We start from the raw sequence: 22150 nt of genomic DNA, 5'->3' as shown, positions 1-22150 counted from the left end.
CAGCCCTTTACACACTGAGGAGAGCAACTGCACATCCTTTAACTCAGTTTCCATCCTTTCCATGGCCAGTTGCCAAATGAAATTTGCCAAAAGGTGGAGAAAGCCACTCTGAAGCTACCGCTGTGCTCATGACAGTGCCAGTGCTGAGGAAAAGAGATGTAAGGCTCTGCTAGGTGGGGATTACCAAGTGACCCAGGTTTGGATTTTAAAGATCCTGTGGGACTTGCCTTGGTGTTTTTAATGAAAGCAGACCTGTATGAAGTAGTCTTGTCTGGAACACAGTTGCAGACCAGTCCAGGCCTCGAAAACTTTCCTATCTATGCCATGCAGACACACTCATATTTCTAGAGTTTGACAGAACATGGCTGAGCTCTTCCTTAAAATGGAAGAAATCAGGGAGAGGGGAAGTCTTAACAGCTTTGAGGGTGTGGGGCTAGAGGCTTAGACTTGTTCTTGGGTCTAAGTTTTCCTTCACATCAGCTGTGTAGATACCTATTGCTAGAATATCTGTCACCTGAAGGGCTTGGGGGAGGGAACAGCAGGTTGCAGCACCTTCAGCACTGCCCTGTCATGTGGGTAGGCTGGCTGAACTGTGCCCAGGAAACTGATCTGAAAGGACTTGACAGTTGCCTGAGCCCTGGCTGCCTGCAGTGCAGTGTGGTAGCCGCAGGACCAAGCCTTCAGCATCTCTCTAGTGACAACAGCACAGAGCAAAGCACTTGTTTGTCTTGGCTGAACATCCTGAATGCACCCCATGAATATAATGCAGCGTGAACCTCTGGTTTGGTTTGGGAGGTAGGAGAAATTCAGAGGTGAGATAGCCATCAAAATTTTGCTTAGGCACAGTGGAGTCTGCAGGAGTATTGAGTACAAATGCTCTGTCTCAGAGGAATTCACCTTTGTGTAAGGGATCTCAGTCCCTGCGTTAGTATGTCAATACTGCCCAGGTTTGAGGCAGATTTCGTGCACAAAGGCAAGTTTTGTTTCTCGTGAAATCACTGGGTGTGGAGACAAATAGTAGTTTGGATTTTGCAAGAGTGGATTCAGAAGAAAAAAATCTGTAAGAGCTGTAAGAGAATGTACTTTGATGTTGATAAACGTGCCTTGTGAAGGCAACCAAAAAAAAAAGAAAAAGCGAGAGAAAGAAGGATGTTGAAAAGGATGATAAAGCAAGAAAAAGATCCATGGGATTTGGAAGCATTTGAAGAAACATTTTTTATAAAGCTCTGCTAGGCACGTCCTGTCAAATCTCTCCTGCTGTGAAGAATTTTCATGTTACTTTGCAGATAAACTTGTTGAGAGCACACTGTCTGCCTCCATGGTGACAGAACAGCATCTCGAAGGGAACGGTCCTGCATCATCATTTCTCCTTCAGTTCCAGGCAGCATCTGTCACTGCAGAGCTGGACTGGGAGCTGTGAATTAGACCCATGTCCTCCCTGTGCTGGGAAAGCTAAGCAAACCTGCATTTGTTCCATTTTAGCTTGACTTTGCAGGGTTTGCTTTGGACTTGGTTGGGCAAAGCATCACTTGTTCATGAGGGACTTGTTGCTTAGGTCTCTGTTCCAAAAAAATAGCTCCTGATAATCTTTTTAACTGCTGTTTTCTGTCTCAGGTTTGGGTGGGAGGAAGGGAGAAAGAGGTGAGGCTGACATAGGATACAAAATAACCCAAGTCTGGGGTTGGTCAGGCAGCATGCATGAATCATCATGCACAAGAAGGAGGAGGGATATGTGTCACCAAGGTCTGGCTTCTGAAAGGTGAAAAGGTAAATGGAATTGTACTTCATGTGCCATTCAGCTGGTTGGTGCCCCTCTAATGTTAACTTTTAATTCCTTTGAGGAAGATTAAGGTAGAGGAAAAAGAAATCTCAACATTCTTAAGCTCCCGTGTGTTTTGTGAAGAAAGATACGGAGGGAGGATGTTCATGGGATATTCCTTCATAGGCCCTGGCAAGGAAGGATTCCAATAAACAAAGAGAGACAAAAACACACACACACACATACAAAAGGACTTGGCCTTGAGTCATGTGAAATCAGTCTTGGGTCTTCAGCTCACAGAAATTTTGGGTGGCTTAGTTGAAAATGAGGAGGAGGAAAAGGAATAGCAAAAAATGAAAGTGAGAAGAAACAAATATATAATAGCAAAGAGTGAGGAGAATACTTTGGATATCAGAATAGGTAAAGTGTTTTTCATTGGAAGGGACTGGCAGCTCTGGGCTTTTCCTGCGTGTTCTCAGCTCACACCTTCTCCTGGTGAGACCAGCAATTGTGCCAGATTTCCATGGCCTTGCATTGCAGGGGATAAGGGTGATTGTCTTTACCACAGAGCCGTGTAAGCCAGCTGGATATGTGTCTTTGAGGAGGAGGCAGTTCATACCCTGTCTGCCTCTTTCCTGCTCCATCCTTGTTTCCCTCACTGTCACTGCACTACCTTGAGAGGTCTGAGGCTCCTTCTCAGATAAAGGTTTTGTTAAGGTCTGGTAGACCTTAAGCGTGTTACACTCAGCCCTTCCCAAAATGACACCCCAGCTCTGTAAGACAAAGATTGCTTTGGTTTGGTCAGTGGTTGAACGACAAGTAACAGCTGACAGCCCTGACTGAAATGTATCCCCTGAAAATATTTCTCATCGGAAAGTTGACTTTTTCTCATTAAATGGAATCTTTCTATAAAACAGTATTGGTTCTATAGAATTTTTACACTTTTTTCTTTAACAAAAAGGTTTTCAACTTTTTGGTTTTCTTTCCTCTTTTGCTAATTTGAAAATTCTTTTTGTTGTTCAGCTTAAAACAGGCAAAGCCCTATGGAAATGTTTACCTGACAGAAGTTCTTCACTTTCCTGTTACTTTGGGATGTAGAACAGTGAACAGCTGCTCCCAGTATAACATTGGCCACTCAAAGAAGAATTCACTTTCACTTAGCCATTCATGTGCTCCAAATAAATGAATGAGACCATTAGTTTAATAGAGCTCTGTGTGATTTTGGGGGGCATTGCTTTTCAGTTTGTGGGTTCAAATCATCTTTTGGACTGCAAGACATTTGAGTTTTGTATTTCTTCTGAGTTTCAATTAGTAACCTGTAGAGGAGGAAGGCAAAGCAGGAAGGAAGGGATATGGCAGAGGATTGGAGGGGAAGGGACAAGAAGAATAAGGTGAGGATGTGTGGGAACTCCAATGCCAGTTTCATGATTCCTCCAGCTTGACTTTTAAGGGATCAAGTCTTCCAATTCTTACAGGATAGTCCCTGAGGCCATGTTAAGTCACCCTTGCAATTACTGTCTTTAAACAGAAAATTTGGTGTGCTTTAAGAGCATATTCCGTCATATTAAGAGACAGTACAGATATGAAACAGTGTGCTCCAGTGAGCTGGAGTTAACTCCCCATTTTTCCACCTCTGTGACTCTGGTACCAATCTCTGGTAATTTTGCTTTAGCAGCTCGGCTGTGGCGTGTTAACTTCTGCTCTGTGAGGTGAGAATTCGGGTATTGCTGCGCACCACGGCACTCCTGCAGCTGTGCTGAGCTGGGAGGGGCTGCAGCTCCCCCCACATGTCAGACAGAAGTGTTTCAGGCTAAGCCTTTATGATAAATTAGGGAATGTGGTCAGCCAGAAACAGCCAGAGCACTGTTTTATTAATCTGCGGGTGGATAACAATAAAAATGATGAAAGATCTAATCAGCTACATTATTACCTGGAGGTTGGTGGGGCCAGGAGAGAAGAGGGGTGTGTGGGTGATGTTGGTGCTGGGGAGAGTTCAAAGACAGGGAGAGACAAGAACATTGTCTTCAAGCACTGTCAGACAGTAAACTGAGGGGTGAAAACCTTGCTAGAGATGGTACCTTCAAAATATTAGCCTTCAGCACCCCTTTATCCCTTGCCATTTTATGGCTTTTTAAATCAGGGGTATATTTTAGCAGACAAGTTGCCCATCAGTGCCTGATGCTCCCTGCCTCAGATACACCTTTCTCCAGTTCCCTTGAGCAAGGCCATGCCAGGACACCAACAAGATAGTCCCTTCCTGTGTGGCAGAAGGTGAGGAGATGCCCCTTTTCTGTAGTGCATTCTGCTGGTGTGTCTTGAAATTTTTCTGCAATACTTAGGAGACTTTGGTGATAGAAATTAGAGGGGTGGGGCTATTCAGGTCCCTTTGTCTTCATTATTAGCTGGAGGGGTGTTGTACATGGTGAATGGGATGCTTATGGTGGTGGATAAAGCCTTTTGTGCATTCTCTGTGTCCATTTTCAAATTAGGTACTTTTTTCTTTCTTTTGGTGTAGTAAGGTAAACACAATACAGGGGAGTCCTGTCTAAGTACCTGAATATAGAAAAACTGGAAGGCTCCAAGTCTCCATTAAAGCTTTGATTTGGCAGCATCACAAAGTCTTGCAGTCAACACATCTGTATGCAAATGCATTATGGGCAGATAAAGAGCCTCTGTTCTTCCCTCTCTGTCATATTTTGCGTATTATTTGCTTACAATTCATGTCTGTCTCATAGTCTCTGTGGTAAAAGCATATTGAGGAAAGTCATCTCCTTTCCCAGCAATTTTCTCAGCTTCTCTTGATCATTAACATGCTGGAAACCACTTGAAAGAAACACTGCAATTTTTTAAGGGATTTTATTCATTTATTCATCAAGGTTAAGGACCCTGAAAAACTGCTGTCTACATCTTTTAGCACTTACTTCTTTCAAATCTCATATACATTATAGTCCTCAATCTGGAGTTCTCTTTTGCTATGGGGTTTTCTCTGCCCATATCTTCTGTTGCAGTCTGAATATACAATAAACCCCTTTAAAATTAGTTATACTGCTACAGTTGTCAGGAGAACTCGAGTAATCTGATGAATTTAGTAAGAATTCCAGGCTGTGAAACAGACACAATGAAATTCTCTCCTTCAGCCTTCTTGCCTCATTATTAAACCTTCAGTTTATAGTGTGCAGACAGTCGTGCACTATAATTGAGGTTGAATTGCCATTCTCATTATAAATCCCCTTTTCTCGCGTGCTCATAACTTCAACCAACACATGGGCTGAAACTGTGTGCTCTCACTTTCAGCCCACAGTAGAATATTTAACTCTGTGATCTATGGGCTTTAGCTCTGCTGCCATGGTCTGCTGCCTCATATATTTCACCGTAACAAGAGCTTCTCTTGAGGTTAAAATACAAGAGTTGAACGTTAGCAGGTGTGCCTGGCTTAGGCACCTGGCTTGCAACTGTGTTTTAGGTAGCTGGTGGCCTGGTGGGGGCAGTGGCATTTGCCAGCCAGCCATCTGAGAGGGTGTTTTTTTTCATGACCCAATCTGACAGTTTCAGTAAAAGTTGTCTCTCTGAAGCCTTGAAAAGCAGCTGTTCCTCCCCACTGGCTGGACAGGAATTTAGGTGTTTCCTTCATTCACTGCCTAGAACTTAGATACAGGTGAGATCCAGCAAAATTATCCCCCTGCTTCCTTCTTCTGTGAGGCTGAGGTCTGCAGGTGATCCAAAACTGCTGAGTGGATCCACTTGGACTCTCAGCAACTCTGTTAAGCCCCCAATGCCAAGAGCAAAGACCTCCTTTCCTCTCTGTATGCTTACGTGTTCTGACTCCCCTCTGCTTTTCTGCCAACGCTGGCATGTGGAGGGAAGCACTTGGATGCAGTTTCACACACCTTGGTATCAAATCCTCTGAGAAGGGGTCAGTTCAGGTGGACAGTTCAATGTTGCATCTCAGTCTGCAGCCAAGAAGAGCAGAAAGGAGCAGACTCATAGCTGCAGCACTCAAGGAGGAAGTGAAGGTTTGGGGTATGGACCTCAGTGCTGGTCTTTGTCACGGGTTTTGTGCATGCAATCTGATGATGCAGTCAGGTCTGATGACTAGAGCTCTGCTGACCCAAACAGTGATGATCTCAGGCTCAGATGTTGGTATTGGCAGCTAGATGGGACCATTTCCACTGTAACAACGACTGAAGTGATGCCTGCAATGAAATAAAACAGAATATCTACAGACAAACCGTGCTGCAGTGTCCTGGGCACATGCTCACTCCATGTCTTCTCCACTCTCCACAGGCAGAGGAAGAGTTCCCCTGCTCAGCTTCTACACAGTGACTTCTCCCAAGGTGCTTCATGGAGAAGACTCAAGAGCTGAGCTTTGCCTGAAACTCTTGCTCAGAGTTTGTGGAGAAGAGCGAAACGTGAAGGATAAAGAAACACTAGTATTTATCAAAAAACCTGAGCCAAAAGGAATTATGTCAAGAGCTGGTTGTTTGGTTGTTGCTGATTTGTTTTTTCTCATATATTTATAGTGGGGGGAAGGAGGTGGAGGAAAGACTTTTGCTTGAAGAGGAATTTGTCACACTGGGGAGTATGAGGCAGAGAAACAAAATGACATCTTACAGTCAGGGGAACCATGGACCAAGACCAGTCCTGTCTGAAGACATCTGGTGTTGGGGAGTGTTTTTGATGCCTGCTGTCACAGAGGCCGTGGCTGTTCGCTAAATCCCTCCCTCTGCCCTCGCTGCCATGGTCCAACACCTCCTCAGGGAGTAGACAGAAGTAGTGAGGGAAGCTGCTGCCATTTATCCCCACAGTTTATTACCAACCCTTCATTCCTGCAGCAGAGGCGGGGGAACCTCTGCCTATCTCTGGAAGTCTGGCATCTCATCAATTTTCCTTGGTCTGTACTCCAGACTCCCCTCCATGCCCCTGGAGTGTGAGGGTGCCCATGACAAGGACTGAGGATGCAGAAGCACATGTCAGGACCTGAGGACACCATGGCAGTGTTTGCAGAGCTCATTTGCCAGTGCCTGAATCCCTGTTCTCCTCCAGGCAGATGGCTCAGCTTTCTCACACCTCTCCCCCACTTTCTTTGCTCTCCAAGCGCTACTTGTGGGAGTTGAAAGAGAAGTGACAGAGCCCAAGGGAAAGGGGAAAATACAGTCTGTGTGTCTGAAAATGTAAAAGGGACCCTTCTGTGTATTTTGTTCCACTCCTGATACACATCCCTGTCCCCAGCTGAACTGCTGTGACCAACTGTACTGAGAATTTTGCTCCAAAAGTGCAGTGAAGATGAGAAAAAACTAAGGGGGCGGGGGGGGTGGTGGGGGGGTGGTCGGATGGGAAAGAAAGTGACTCCTGTGCAGTTGGCACAGGGAATTTTCTTTGACATAGACTTTACTTTGGGTGACAAGGTTTAACATCTTCATTAATGCTGCTTCCTGCATTTCAGGTCCACTCTCTGGAAGGCTGCACTCTCTGGAAGCTGGTGGTGTTCCCCTGTGTGGTACGTGCGTGTTTTGTGACAGCGTCAGGCATCCTGACATTTAGGCAAAGCACTTCCTAGTGCTGTTTCCCTCCTTCCTAGTGGCAGGAGGGGCTGGGCAGGAGCTCTCCAGGCTGCCCGGTTTCACTGGGCTTAACAGCTTCTTTCAAATCCTTTCCCTAAGAAGTACTCCTGGCAATCCCTGTCCACATGTGCCTCAGCTGGACAGCGTTTTAAGAAGTAGGTTGTGTGGAATAAGGTAGCTCTGAGTTTTGCTGACAGAGTTATCCCTAGGAACCATGTGAAAGTTTTCTGCAGCCACCAGAGCTGTTGTAAATTTTTAATGAATTTGAAAACCATGCCTCAAGCTCGGTCTGTTCCACAGACAGTGTGTAACAAAGAATCACCTCCAGTGAACACCCAGCCTAGAAAATGAATACAGAGTGGTTTGGGTAAATCCAAATTTGTATCTGTTCAAACAATGTTGCTAAGAAAATTCTGCTGCTCTCCAGTTTTGACCATCTGATGAAAGCTTACATGTAAGACAATTAACGGCACACATTTTAGGCTGAGTGTTTGGCTGGATTTGTGTATAAGTTTGTAGGTGAGGGGATATAAGAAATAGATCAAGATATATGTCAACATAAAAGACAAAAATTTCTGTGGAATTCTGCTCACCCAATTCTGCCCACCCAATTCTGCTCTCTACCTCATTATTATTTTCAGCCTTCCTCTGATGACCTAACCAACCTCTGTAGAACTGTGGTAGCAAACAGGAGGGCAGAATATTGTGTGTGTTGTCTGTCAGGCACTGTCACTGAGGTGACCTGAATAGATGTCATGTATTGGTTTTGGTTTTTTTTTTGTTTTTCCTCAGCTTGATTTTAAGCTTTGTGGGCAACACCATTTTGTCTGTGCTCCTGCAGTGAAGGTTTTAGGCACACAGAGTGTGACAAGTCAGATTATGACCACTGGAGAAGGACAAATCTTTCTTGCTGAAATATTTTTCACAAAGGTCCATCCTGACTCCTGCTCCATCCTTCAACTCCTTTGTAATCACTAGTAAGAAAAAGCATTTAATTTTGAGCTTGCTGCACTTAAAGGACTTAATTATTGGTTGTACATGTCAAGGTCCATGCGAATTGCTGCAGTACCTGACAAGACTCAGTTTGTGTAAGCAATTCTTCTATCCTCCCATCCTGTGCCATTGGTTCTTTTCCTTCAACAAGTGCCAGTTCCTATGAAATACTGAAATACCTTGCTAGCTAGAAACTTTTCTGTCAAGTTTTTCTGCTTTCAGTTTTCTTCATTAGAGGTTGATATGTTTTCAATATTTTGGCCTTGTCTGGGCTGAAAAATTAGACTATGCAGGCTGGAATTTTTTTTTTTTAATTTTATTTCTTTTTTTTTTTCCCCTCAGTGTGGTCTGCTGTAGATGTGTGTGGGAGATTTGGCTCCTTCCTTCTTTCCCAGCAAAGATCAAATAGGTCAAATGCTACCAACGATGTTCTAACTTCATCTTTACTCCTTCAAATCCCCACCAGCCTCCTGGACTTGACTTTACAAGTCCTTTCATGTCACTTCAGGCTGTAGTAGGAGGAAGTGAAAATTACGGGCCACAGGCAGGGTTCCAAAAAGTGCTCTTTCTCTCTCAGAAAGGGGCTGGCACCTTTCCACGGGCCTTCATTGTATTTTATAGCCATACTACAGTATTTAACAGCATAATTTAGTAAGTGTCAGTACTCTGTCGTGGAGTGTGGAGAAACTGTCTTATTCAACCCCTGGTGACGTGTGCCGATTCAAATAATGCACCGTGAGATAAAGTTAATGTTTTCTGGAAATGGAATTGGAGCCAGAAATGCCCTTTTTGACCATCAGCATAAATGCTGTTGTCATTCTGATCAGCAAGCAGAATTCAAAACCTTTTGCCCTTAAAAAGTGACTCCCTCTCATGGTTTTAATTAATCCCCCACCAACATATGAAATACTTGAAGAAAATCAAAGTCCTTGCCATGGATTAAAAGTATATTCTAAAAGTATCTGAAGACCTACTGCAATACAAAATATTACTGAGATTTTTTTCTCACCCTTTTGACTACGGTGCTTCTTCATTCATTGTGTACTTTTAATGCTTGGGGGAAGATAGGTCTGGCTGGGATCCTAGATTGCCATCTGATTTAGGGATGGGAAAACAATGACTCTTCTGGGCTGTCACAGAGACCATTTCATGTTTACCTCGGCTGTGCAGCTGCCATCTGTGTCTTACTTTGATTATCAGGGAGGTCAGCTGTCAAATGGAGTAGGAGGAGGCAACAGTTGCATAAGAAGCTGGTCAGATATCATCTCCTGAAGAGATTTTAATATGTTCTTCAGACCAGAAAGCTGCAATAGTCTATCATAATTTTTATTTGCCTTACCAGACTCTGTACTTGGATTAAAAAACCCAACAACCCAAACATCAAATCCATGTAAAAATCATTCATCACACTTTCAGTCACAATGTCAGGCCTTTCCTGCAGAACTGGTGCAGTTTGGTTTATCTGGTATTGATTTCTGACTTGTAGGCAGGTTTAAGTTGAAGTTTCCTCTGCCTGTCAGCCAGGGAGCAGTGGGATTTCCCTTAGTTTAGAGCTGAGGATTGTGTCTGGAATGTGTGAGTACCTCACAGATGGTACAGGTAGCCCAGGCCTGGTGAGGAAAGGCAATGATGGATTATCCCAGGGTACATCTGGGAAACCACCTATTCTCCACTGAGTGGAACTGGAGCTGCTGTGTGGGGCAGAAGAGTTCCTCATAACATGCACTGAGGTCCTGGTCCCTCTGCATACCCCAATATTTCTCTGGGTGACTGCTTTTGTGCTCACCACTCACTCTACCCACACTGGTTTTCCTTGAAGAGAAACCCAGTCCAGAAGGGAGATGCAGCAAACCCTGGTCCATCTACCACAATGGTGAGGAGAGGGGTTGCCTTGGTTGCCAGTCCCCACAGCACAGGTGTGATTGTGGTCATATGAATTTACCTGTGTAGCCTTTAATAGCTTTATTTCGTGAGAATAACAAGGGACATACCCAATCTGATCTCAGTAGGAGGCTGGATGAGAAAACCACAGAGGTCCTTCCCATCAGCACTGCCATGATCTGGGGACTACACCTGCTCTCACGGGAAGGTTCAGAGGGTTGGTGTCTATTGTGGTAACATACCCACACATCTGTGTACACCTACAGTAACCACAGGACCACAGAATCATGAAGCATCCCATGTTGGAAGAGACCTAGAAAGTTCATGTGGTCCAAATTTTCATGGGAAAGGGATCTTAGATGAGATTATCTAGCACATTGTATAATATTGCATATTATACAATGGCATGTTGAAAACCTCCAGTGATGGAGACTCTACCACATCCCTGTGGAGGTTGTTCCAGTGATAGATAGTTTTCACTGAAAAAAATGTCTTTCCAATGTTGAGAACAAATTTCTCCTGGTGCAACTTGTACTTGTTCTGCTTTGTCTTCTCCTGAGGCTCCTTGTGAGGAGTGTCTGTCCTCTTTGTAGCTACTTTAATTTAATAGCGTAATTCCTCTCTAGCCTTCACCTGAAATTGTCAAAGCAGGCAGGGCTGTATTGTAACAAGAACGAGCTAGCTGGGCAATGGACTCTCTATTTTTAGAAGTGTCCTTTGTAAATCTCAAAACCAGTATGAGGCAAAGGCATATGCCATTTCACAAATGGGTAAAGTGAAGTGATGCAACCCAGAAATGGTGCCGAGCAGCGCTGCCACAGGCTAAGCACTGGTCCATAACCTCCTCTCAAGATGGCATGTGGCTTGGTAACTGTCCAACTTCACCATCTGCAGAGACTGAAACTCAATTGCTGTTAACGAGAATGAAATTATGGCGATATTAGCATAATTAAAATGAGAAGAATCCTAGTTCGGGGATGATTGATGCCCCTGGAAAGCTGTGGTTGGAGGCAGAAAAGGCAGGTCCAAGACTCTTGGCTAAGATGTTATTTACCTGCATGATTTCTCCAGGTATGGGGGGGGGAATGTCCTCAACAAAAAAGGAAAAAAAAAAAATAGAAGAAAAAAGCTTAATGTGGCTAGTGACTGGTATTAAATAAATGATGCATGTTGGCAGAGCAATAGATGAGAATAGCGGAAAACACATTGTGAAAGGAACCAGAAGAATTGCTGTCATAAATCTCCCCAAACTATTCCAGTCTGAGAGAAGCTTGAAACTAAGCATGTTACTAGGAGCATAGAAGGGGGCTTTAGAAGAAGCCCATGGCCCTGTAGGTTCATTGACACAAGTTTTACCCGTGTGTCCACCCTCTTAGAAGAGGAGAAATGTGTGGCCAGGGAAAGGAAAGGGTTGTTGAAATGTGACATTGCCACTTGGGTTGTTTGTCTCTTGGGTTTTATTTTTTATTTGAGGCAGGTTAAAAGAGCTCCAGGTGTTCTCTCTAGAAAGAAAGAGATTAGAAGGCAACATTAATCAAGTTTACAACATATTCAAACAAGTAGATAAAGAGGAAAGAAAAAAATACCCTGAAATGCTTTTGTAATGAATGCATATTTTAGCTGAAGAATTCACAGGGGTCAACATATATATATGCAAAACTAGGGTTAGAAGACAAAATGGGATTATTTTCAAAGCTCATAAATAATTTAACTGTTGGAAGCAAATGCAGAGGTTTCTGTTGATCTTATTGCCAAAGAAATGACTTTAGGCCTGATAAGGCAAAGGGCTAAAGGTGTTTTCACACAGAAGAATGACAGAGCATAGCTGTTTGTCTATTACAGCTTGTCACACCAATCATGAATTTTATTAGGTAAAAGATGGGCATGTTGGGACATTCTGATATTCTGGCTCCTTTGACACAGTAAAATGGCAGTTTCTTGTTGACTTTTGTAAGGTGTTCACTGAAAACAGTTGTAAATGTTCCTATTAACTTATTTTGTTGCAAAAAGAGGCCATCACTGAATGCTTTTCACAACCCCAGTTGGAAAGACATGGGAGGAGCTTTATAAATGACCAACCACTGGAAAAATTTGTGGAGCAGTGTGCCTTCTTCATTGGTGTTTCCAGTCACCATGAAAATGGTGCCATTTCACAGTGACCAGGGCAGGTCATAGAAGAACCCAGTGATCTGTTTAGCACGTGCAGTGCTGCACGCCCCGCCCCAGATTCACTTGGTCTCCATACCAGTCACATTGTACATTAGTCATGCAGTGAAATGGCTGAAGATCTCAAAGTCTCTGATCCATACCATTTCTGTTCATGCCATGTGATGCTGACCAATACCTGTCCCTCTGGCTCGAATTCCAGTTTTGTCCCTCTTCTTTATTTGCCTTTGAATTTATATTTCCAGAGAGCAGGAGAAGCTGGATTGACACCCCCTGAATCCTGCTTTCCTGTGAACCTGTGGCCTCTTGGCCTTAATACACCTCAAGCCTGATGGCTGGGAGTCACTGCTGCTCAGCTCAGGGTGGAGGTGCACAAAACCAACAGCACTTCTCTCCTGCGTGCCGTACCTGACCATGTGTGCCCTCTCCGAGGCTATTTCAAATAGTGAGTACAAACCATGGCTAATCTGTTTCACTTCTCGCTTCACTTGGCTTCTCTCTGTCAGTACCTCTCTCATAAGATTTACTGGTTTCCATCTGCACGGAAGCTGTTTCCTAATTTAGCCAGGTGTAATGCTTGGCCATGACCATCCGCCTGTCACCTGTGGGACAGGCGAGGCGGCTCTGTGTGCTCAGGCCCTGGAGGACCAACCACTGAGAAGTGACATCTCACTCTTTTCCTGCGTCCCCAGCTGAAAGTGCAACAAAAATCACCAGCTGGGCTTGTGAGCAGTGATAGGGACCCCTCTGATCAGGACCACCAAAGATTTCACATGATCTGGGCAGAGGCAAAGCATTGTCCAGTCAGGCCAAGTTTGTCCTCTCTGCTGCACAGACCCCAGCTGCAGACCTCCGCCTGCTGTTCTTCACTGTTTGTGGTTTGTGGGGAGGAAATGCTCCTTTAAATCTGGTGTGTGAAAACCTGTCCTAAAATTTGGCATTTGGTTGTATCCATCCCTGCATGGAAGGAAAAAGTCCCCAGTTTCCAGTTAAACTGGATTTGAACTTTAAGTCTTTCAGGCAAAGGTGCTGCTTTATGTGGGTTCCTTACTTCTAGAAAAAATGAAACACCTTAGATGTCCAGTATTTCACTCAAACTCATCCCCCTCCCAGCACTGCAAAAGCTTGGTAATCAAAGAGAGAAAATACTTAGTAAATCTTTAAGGTCAGGCTTTTAGGCTGGAAACTGATAGGTGTAAATAACGCAGATACAGGACAGCTCCTGCTTAAGCTACAGAGCTTAATCTGCAAAGCCAGGTAGTTCTGTAGCTCTTTATCCCAGCTGGGCTTAGGTTGTTCTGTACAACCAGAACAGAACAGGATTTTTGACTGAGTGGGGTGCTTAGGCTGGGCAGAGGAGCCTGATGACTGTTCTCAGACATAGGGTCAGCCTGGTCTCCTCAGTTTTCTACGTGTCGGAGTCTAAATCTCATGTTTCATCTCTTATCCTACCTACACTTGGCTGCTTGCTGCTAGTCAGCTATCACAGTTGTGCACAGAGACTCAGACCCTCTTTGGCATTTGGGCTCTGGAACACTAAAATTAGGGGTGTTTGGGATAGCTGTCCCTTGGAGTTAGGAGAGTTGGGTCTAGAAGAGAAAGTGTCTCATATCAGTATCTGGATTGCCAGCCCTCAAAACAAATCAGCCTGCACCCCAGAGCAGCCCGGATCTGCTGCACTTGTGTGACTTATGGTGCAAAGTGTAGTTTGATGGTTATTGTGAGAAATCTGTGTGGTCCTGCTTGTGCTAGGGTTGCTACAGGAAGCAGCAGCAACAGAAAAGACTGAGTGGAAGGAGCTAAAACAAGGATAAGTTGGGCTGACACTTTTCATCTGTGCTTGTGTGCCATTGTAACAGTGGCTGGGGGCTTCTATTGGCTTGGCTTAAAAAAGACATTGCTAATGTCTAACGCTTGATGACAGATGGTTCACCAATGCTGCTAGGCCCATTGTCTCACTTAATAGCTCTTTGTTCTAGCTGAAAGAAGGTAATCGTTTCTTGTAGGAGTTGGTAGGAGGATCTGTGTACAATATGCATTCTGACAACCGTTCCAGTTTTGGAGCCTGCTCTGTAGCTTGCTGAAGCGGAATCATCTCTCATCCTCTGTAGGAGGGAATCACAAAGGAGGCATCACAGTCATGATGCCTAATTTGTGGGTGTTTTGCTATCTGGTAGAACTCACCACACTGAATTAGGCAATTGCATTTTCTGTACTGTCTGTGGAAGAAAATAAAATATGTGATCCGATCTGCCTCAAAGGATAGAGAAATTTAGGGGAAGAGAAATTTAGGGCCTCTCTCTGGAGAGAGGGGGAGAGGCACCCATTTTTGGGATGTCAGGCTAAGGCTCCCCACTGGGGAGAGCTTACATACCCACTTACCAGTTGACTGCAAACCTGCATGTTTGTATTTCTTCTTTTTGAGTGCTGAAAGCAATAGCTGCAACCCAGCAATGAATACACGCCAAGAAAATGCCCCAGGGGGCAGACTAAGAAGTACCAAGGGGAGAGCCAGTGTCCCATACAATGTATATCATATTCAGGAGTGATGTTAGGAGCCTGGGTCTCCTGGGAGAGGTTATAGAGTCACCCACTTCCTGATGCCATTTCTATTTCCACTTTTCTAAACAAGACAAGACAGATCAATGAGAGGAGTTGTGAACACCTCCCTGGACTGACCTAACATTTTATAACCAGGGCCATCTTCTCTGTCACAGGAGTCTCAGGGGGCAAATTTCTTCTGGATGGGGAAGAAACTGAACCTGCTCTTCTTGTGTCTCATGTGAATGTGCTGCACCCTGCCAGGCTGCTGCTTACATGGGGAGGGCATGTGCTTACCTACACCTGTGCAAGGAAACACCTTCCCCTGTCTTGCTTGCTGGAGGTGGTCCATGCCAAGTTCAGAACTTACCAGACTGAGACCCAGAATTCAGGATAGCTCATGAATGCCATGGTGAGAGGATGTTTGCTTCGAGGGTGTTTCTTCCCCCCAGCATTCGTTGTGTGCTTACCAGTGCTGACGTTACAGAGGCAATGTGGAGAAGGTTTCAGGTTGTGGGGCGTTAACAGAAACTGGCACAATGGTGAGGGCAAGTGTGCAGAGGGCTGAGGTTCTGAGCAACCTGATCCAGCCCCAGCTTACTGCAGGGGGGTTGGACTAGATGACCCTTAAAGGTTCCTCCCAACTCAAACAATTCCATTGTTCTGTGAGACACCAGAATGACCTCATATCCTTAATAAATGAAACACAAGGGCTCTGATTTGAAACCTTCTGAATGTTTTCTGGGGATCTGTTTGCTCTAATGTGTGTGTTTACAGTAGTGAGAGAGAAGCTGTGGTATTGAAACCTGTTTTAAGAACTGATTTCCTCAACAAGTAGACAGCAGTGCTATTCCAAAAGACATTTTCAGACTCAACAGTTGGCTGCCTTGAGTTTGCAGCCTATTCCCATTTCATTGGCTCTGGAGTGGCAGGACAAGTCAGGCTGTTTCAAATGACCTTTTCTAAGGGGCATTGCTAAAGAAGAGCATCAGCAGCTTCCTTCTCCAAGTGGTGCAGAGCACAATCTTGCACAGTGTTGCACTGAAGCACCTGGTGATGAGTTTCCCCATCTGCCAATCCCCCTGTGGTGTGCGAGTTATTTCTGGGATCACAAACACCTTTCATGGTTCTACACCTATGGGACAGTTGCTGCCCTCAGATAATATTTGGGACTGGGAGAAATGTGCTGCTGGAAACTGAAATATTGGAGGTGAAAAAGATTTGACCTTGCTTTGCAAGGACATTTGCTATACAAAGGGAAAACAGGCAGAACTCTGAAGCCTTGTTCAAAGTCCACATTATCCTTTAATAAAATAAAGTTTGCTAATGAACATCTGCCTGGAGTGGGAATGGGATGGAGGTGGGAAGAGGAATTGTTTCACCTTGTGTGTGCAAAAAGGAGAGTGGCTCAGTGCCTATGTCAAGAAATGCTAATATGGAAAAGTGACTCCAGGAGGGTATGAACTGCTTTCTTTGGGACATGAAAATGTGATTATTGGTTGAGGTGTTCTCCTGGAACTCCCTGGAAGAATGTAGCAAACCACACCCTATTATTGTACCAAGGATTGCCTTTAACTACTCATGGGTCTAGGACTGAAGTTTACTATAATCACAGTGGTACCAAGGAGCACATTGGTGAAAGATGAATGTTTGACCTTTAAAAAACCCTTTAGTTTAATGTAATGTGACTTAGCAGCTACAAACTAGAGAGAGGAACCAGCATCAAACATGCAGTGGCTTTTGAAATACAGTGTTTTTTGTGCTGGTGCACACAGACATGCAGCTACAGGCTTTCAGGTAGACCTGGTCTCTCTTCATTGTCATTGCTTCAAATTGGGATGTTTCTTTGGATAATTGCCTGTCCCAACAACACAGCCCCATGCCGAAACAGGTTTGTGCTGTAATTTGTTTTGCTTTACAGCACTTGCAGTGTAAATGGATGAACTTCTTCTGGAGAGAAGCACAGAGTCTCTCTGAGACAAGCATTTAAATCAGGGTGGGTATGTCTGTACAGCCTGGAGAAGGGTGTTTTAACCGGCTGTTGGACCATATCTACACTTGTGCTTCAGCCCACTGTGTTTTAGCCCCTACCACAACCAGAGAGCTGAGTATGGCCAGCACCCATCACTTGCAGCGTGATGACAGCAGTGCTTTATTTCCCAGCACAGCAGTGTAAATGAACCTCCAGTGTAAATGAACCTCCAGTGGGCTGACAGCTTTGTGGTGCTTCTCTATTCACTGGGGGCTGAGCTTGGAGATTTGACCACTTTTTGAGCTTGCAGTGTAATGCATGGGGATGTCCTGGGAGAAAGGTTAGAGACCAGGCATGGTCTCTATTGTGTCACTGGTTGTCCCTGCTTGCCCTCACATCCAGTTTCCCCAGTCCAGTAATGCCAAAGGTTTCTCTGCAAAGTGTAACAATTTTGGGGTATTAACCTTAGTCATAGAGTCATCTTTAATAGTGTTTCCTAGTCTCCCTTTGGGAGCTGATTGCCCTCCAACACTAGATATTTTATCTGCTGTGTATTGCAGGGTACCTGAAACAAGACAAAATCTTGTCTCACAATCATCAGTCAACAGCCCCCAGCTGTATCTCATTGGCCAGAAGTGTTCCCAGCTGGATGCCCCAGGGGTGCAGCCCATCCTGCTTGGATGACAGGGATGTGTTCTTGCAGATCCATCAGGATGTGACTCACACTGCAGAGACACAGCATCTACCTCGAGCAGGGTAGAAAAGAGCTCTGGGGATGCTGAAGGTCACAGAGGAGGGTATGGAAGTTGGTCTGGGAACTGGGGAGGCAATCAGGCAGCACCTTTTAGCTCTCCCTTTGCTATGCCAGTTTGGGAAATTGAGTCTTCCCTGTTTGTTGTGAGGTTTTCTTCCTTCCAATAGTGATTTTTATCAACCCTCCCCCACACTTTATTCTCAACCTGGTCCAGGTAAGAGGCTGTGCTTTTTTTGTTCATCCCTGCAGCTCAGGACAGGATGCTAAATAACCTTTGGAATAGAAACCTCTTCTTACTGGAAATCTAGTCCTCATTTTCTCTCTCATTGGCATCTGAGACCAGTTCCCACATTTCTAGTTTACTCTGTCCTCTGCAGAGCATCTTCTCTGCTGAAAAGCAGGGTTAGCTTTGGTGTATTTGCTTCGTAAGAAAAGCAAATACTGACTATGTTCCCTCCTTGTATTCATCATCTTATTTACATTTCATTTATTTCTACTGCCCTGAACAGACTTAAGTAACTGATAGTATTAATAATAGGAATTTCTACTTACAGAACTCCTTCCTATAGAGTTCAAATTATGGACAAGCACATTAGTCTCATTTAGAGGTGGATTTAGCCTGTGCAACTTGTCCAAATGCAGATGTGGCTGCAAGAATCAGGGAGAAAATACAAAGGCTCCTGATCTCAGCCCCAACCTCAGCTCAGTGCATCTGGTACAGCCATTTCAGGGGAAAGGAAAATAACCATTCAAAAGAGAAGATGTGAGGGATGCTGAGGAAGAAATTGAGTCTCATCTCTGGAGACTGCTGAATTTCACAGGGTTTTCCCAAAGCAGCAAAAGGAGCAACGTCCCGAGCTTTGGCCTCTATACTTATCAGCATGAAAAAACCATGAGCATGAAATCAAACAACAAGCTTCAAATGGGAGCTACAATGACACTAATTTGTATGTACCATTATTTGATCTTCTAACCTACTAGGTTTAAGGTAAATCACTCTGGAATATCGAGCAGACATAAAATGAAACAGTGTCATTAATTCAATCCAATGAGATACGTTTTATATAACAAAGGGATTTGTTCTGATACTCAAACAATGTATATTAATGAAAGAGTCGAAATAGATTCATTTTGTTCTCAAAGCAAACACATTAAGAAAAGCCATCAAGAAGTAAAGAACACGGCTTTTTTTTTTTTTTTTTTTTTTTTTTTTTTTTTTAAACTGTGCTTTATTTAGGGCTAAGCTGGAAAGCGTCATTCAATAATTACAGAAGATTACAAGGAGTTTTAGGGAATTGAGAGTGAAAGAGCAGTTGTATGGAACTGCAGCTGCGTTACACATCTGTACTTCCTAGCTGTGGGCTCAGTTTGCTTCAGTCCTTACTCTGGCAAAATGCTCGTTATATCCCCATGAGAGTTTTGGAAGAGTAAGGACTGCACGGTCAGGCCCAATATGTAATCAAATTTAACATTAAAAAAAAAAAAAAGAAAAAAAAGACAAAAAGGAAAAACAACAAAGAAAGTTCGAGATCGAGATAAAAAATACTGAGAAAAACAAACAAGAGCATTAACCAAAAACAAGAGTATAACCAAATAATAATCAAAACCAATTATCACACTGCTCAGTTGATGCAAACAAGTGTGAGAATTATGTAAATCAAGTTTTAAGACTGTGAAAATAAATTATAATAAATATGATATTCTTTAAAATATATGTGTTCTTAAATAATTCATTGTTTTTTCTGAGTCAGATTTTTAAAGCAATGTCTTATTTTTAACTGCTCTAAAGTCATTTACCAAAGATAAATATCGTGCTTTCATTAAATAGTTTTCCTTGTTTTTTCTCTATCATTACAATTAAAAGTCCTACAAAATATGCAAATTTATTTACAGAAAACAGAGCCAGCATCTTTTTTTTTTTTTTAAACATCCCCCTGTTTTTCAAAATTCCTTGTAAACAGTTTCAGAAATTCTTCAAAGAGATTGTTTCTTTAGTTTACTTTTTATGGTTTTTTTTTTAAGGTTTTTTAGGTTTTTTATAATTTTTTTTTTTTTTTTTTTTTTTTTTAAGATTAAGGTACTAGGCTAATCCCTTGCCCTGAAGGTTTCTAGAGCAAATATGGAAGCTACTGAAGCATAGGATGATGGGAATTTTGCGGACAGCAGATCATGAAGACATGAAGCGTTAGCTGTGTTTTGTTTTTCAAGTTAGAACTAACGTCTGATAAAAAGACAGCTGTTTTTTTTTTTTTTTTTCTTTCCCATTTGCATTGTCTACAGAATTGAGTCTTGTCTTGTTTATTTTTTAATAGCTGGAATGCTTGCAGTTAAAAAAGCTGCCAAAATAGCCATTTTTCTCCTTTTTCTCCTCGATAAATAACAGCATCCAACAGCAATTGGCAGAGAGTAGGAATTTATGCTCAATCTAAACTCTACAAAATTACAGTTCTACAACATCTTTGTTTTTAGCATTAACGCTAACTTCTATGTAGTATTATTTTTTTTTGCTTTTTTGTTTTTTTTTTTATTTTTATGTTGTCTAATTTTTTTCTATTATATAGGTATTTTAAACTTTCTTTTTTAAATTCTGTACAACTATTAGGATTTTAAATGGGGAGAGTTAGAAGCATTTACAAACCTTTTTGTTTTCCATTTAATATCAACCATCTTTCCTTTCTCTTTTCTATGCCTTTTTATGTACTTAATTATGTATTTATTTATTTACTTTTTTTGCTTTTCATAGATATCCATCTTACCTGCCTTTAACAACGCAATCCTTGCGTATTATACAGAAAACCATATGAAAGCTTCATAGACTCTAATTAATGTATAACCAAAGAACCTCCCAAAGTATCAAAGAACTATTATCTTGCCATTTTAAAAGCATTTAAGCATTTGTAATTTTTTTGTGTTTTTTTTTTTTTTTTTTGGTGTTTTTGTGTTTTTTTTGTGGTTTTTTTTTTTGGTTTTTTTTTTTTGTTGGTTTTTTTTTTGTTTTTTTTTTAGGTTTTACATATTTCATATAATCGCTCTCAAAAACTGTTTTAGGAACAGCTCAGAGAAAAGGAAAGAACTTCCATATTTTACATACAGCTACAAGTCTGCGGTAAAAAGTTTTGTCCTTTGGTCCCTATATAGCTAAGGAATGACAGATAAAGATGCTCAGTGACATGTTACCATGGGTCTCGCATGGTAACTGCATCCTTGGTGGCAAACAGGCACTCCTTTGCCAGAATCCAGGTTTGCATCTCCTGTTTGAAGAAAAGCCGCTGTGGTGATATCAGTGTCTCTTCAGAAATCCCGGTTCATCTTCCTCCTGCTCTGATTTTACTTTATGTGTTTGTTTGTTTTCAAGCGCATGTCCTTCGAAGTCAGCAGATGTGATACTTTTCTTGAAGAAATGTTACAGTCTAAACAATCAAAGAGAGAATAGGTCTGAAGTCTTCAGCTTGACTGATATTTGCTGATATGTCAAAGATGTAATCCAACAGTTCATTTTTTTTTTTAATATATATATACTTTTTTTTTTTTTTCTAAATGTGGCCCATTCAGCTGCTGCCCTAAAAAATGAAGAAGATCATTGCAAATTAAATCAAAAAGGGGAGGGGGAAGTAGGGAAGGTGTAGGGGGAATATTTGAGACAGGAGGGGGGAAAAAAGACCTAAAAATGAAAATTAAATTAAAATCAAGCCTGTTCTTTTGGGCCCAATCCTGCTCCCGTTGAAAGTAATGGATGTTTTCTTCTCCCTTCAATTGGGACAGGATGGGGCTTCTGCTTTGGTGTTCTGCTTTTGAAGGCCTTGGCTCTGATTCTGCTCCCACTTTACATCAACAGAAGGATTCCCCTTGACTTCAGTGGGAACCGGATCAAACCCAAAGTAAGCAAGGTAGTCACGATCATGATAAAGAAAAACACAATTGTTCCTATTGGTAATAATAATAATAATAATAATAATAATAAATCAAAATAAAATTAGGGCATGTCTATATAAATCTGCATCACTACACATGTGAAGACAGCGGCATTTTAATTATTTTTAAGTGCCGCTTTGCTATGCCAGATCACAATCTTGCTTGTCAGGCTTTTGTAGGGTGAAAGGCATCAGGAAAGGGGATATATACTATATTTTAATGGGGTGCCATCTTTGACAGTGTATGAGCTTTCTGTGGAGACATAGCTGCCAATAACATCTACTCCTTTGTGAATGTCAGAAAGTAGGACTTTGAACAGGCAATTTACAGGAGGTTAAATAAAAAAGACTGTTGGAATAAACTTTTTTTTTTGGAAAAGAAAAAAAAAAGGTAAAGCTAACATTTCTTAAATAAAAAAAATTATTTAAAAAAATATAATCATGATCCGACTAGGCTTGACATTTAAGTAGGATGCTTAATCATTAAGGATTAGCTCTTATCTCCTTCTAGCAAGCAGGTTCTTCTTATACACTCGGTGATTTATTACATCAAGAAACTTAGAAACTGCAAAAGGTCCACTCTGGTGGAAAAGTGTCATGCGGAATATCAAT

General features: G+C 42.5%; 1 protein-coding gene across 1 annotated transcript in view; it reads right to left on the bottom strand.

Moving 5' to 3' along the window:
• Nucleotides 1-4653: 4653 nt before the first annotated feature.
• CELF4 (CUGBP Elav-like family member 4) overlaps nucleotides 4654-22150 on the bottom strand; it is a 710588-nt gene continuing 693091 nt past the window's right edge. The window contains exon 13 of the mRNA XM_054004192.1: nucleotides 4654-5952. The gene's annotated coding sequence lies outside the window, so the exon portion shown is untranslated. The remainder of the gene's footprint in view (nucleotides 5953-22150) is intronic.

The sequence above is a fragment of the Vidua macroura genome, chromosome Z, assembly GCF_024509145.1.
Source record: "Vidua macroura isolate BioBank_ID:100142 chromosome Z, ASM2450914v1, whole genome shotgun sequence".
In the NCBI taxonomy this organism is placed as follows: Eukaryota; Metazoa; Chordata; class Aves; order Passeriformes; family Viduidae; genus Vidua; species Vidua macroura.
This window is presented reverse-complemented; position numbering and strand designations above follow the sequence as displayed.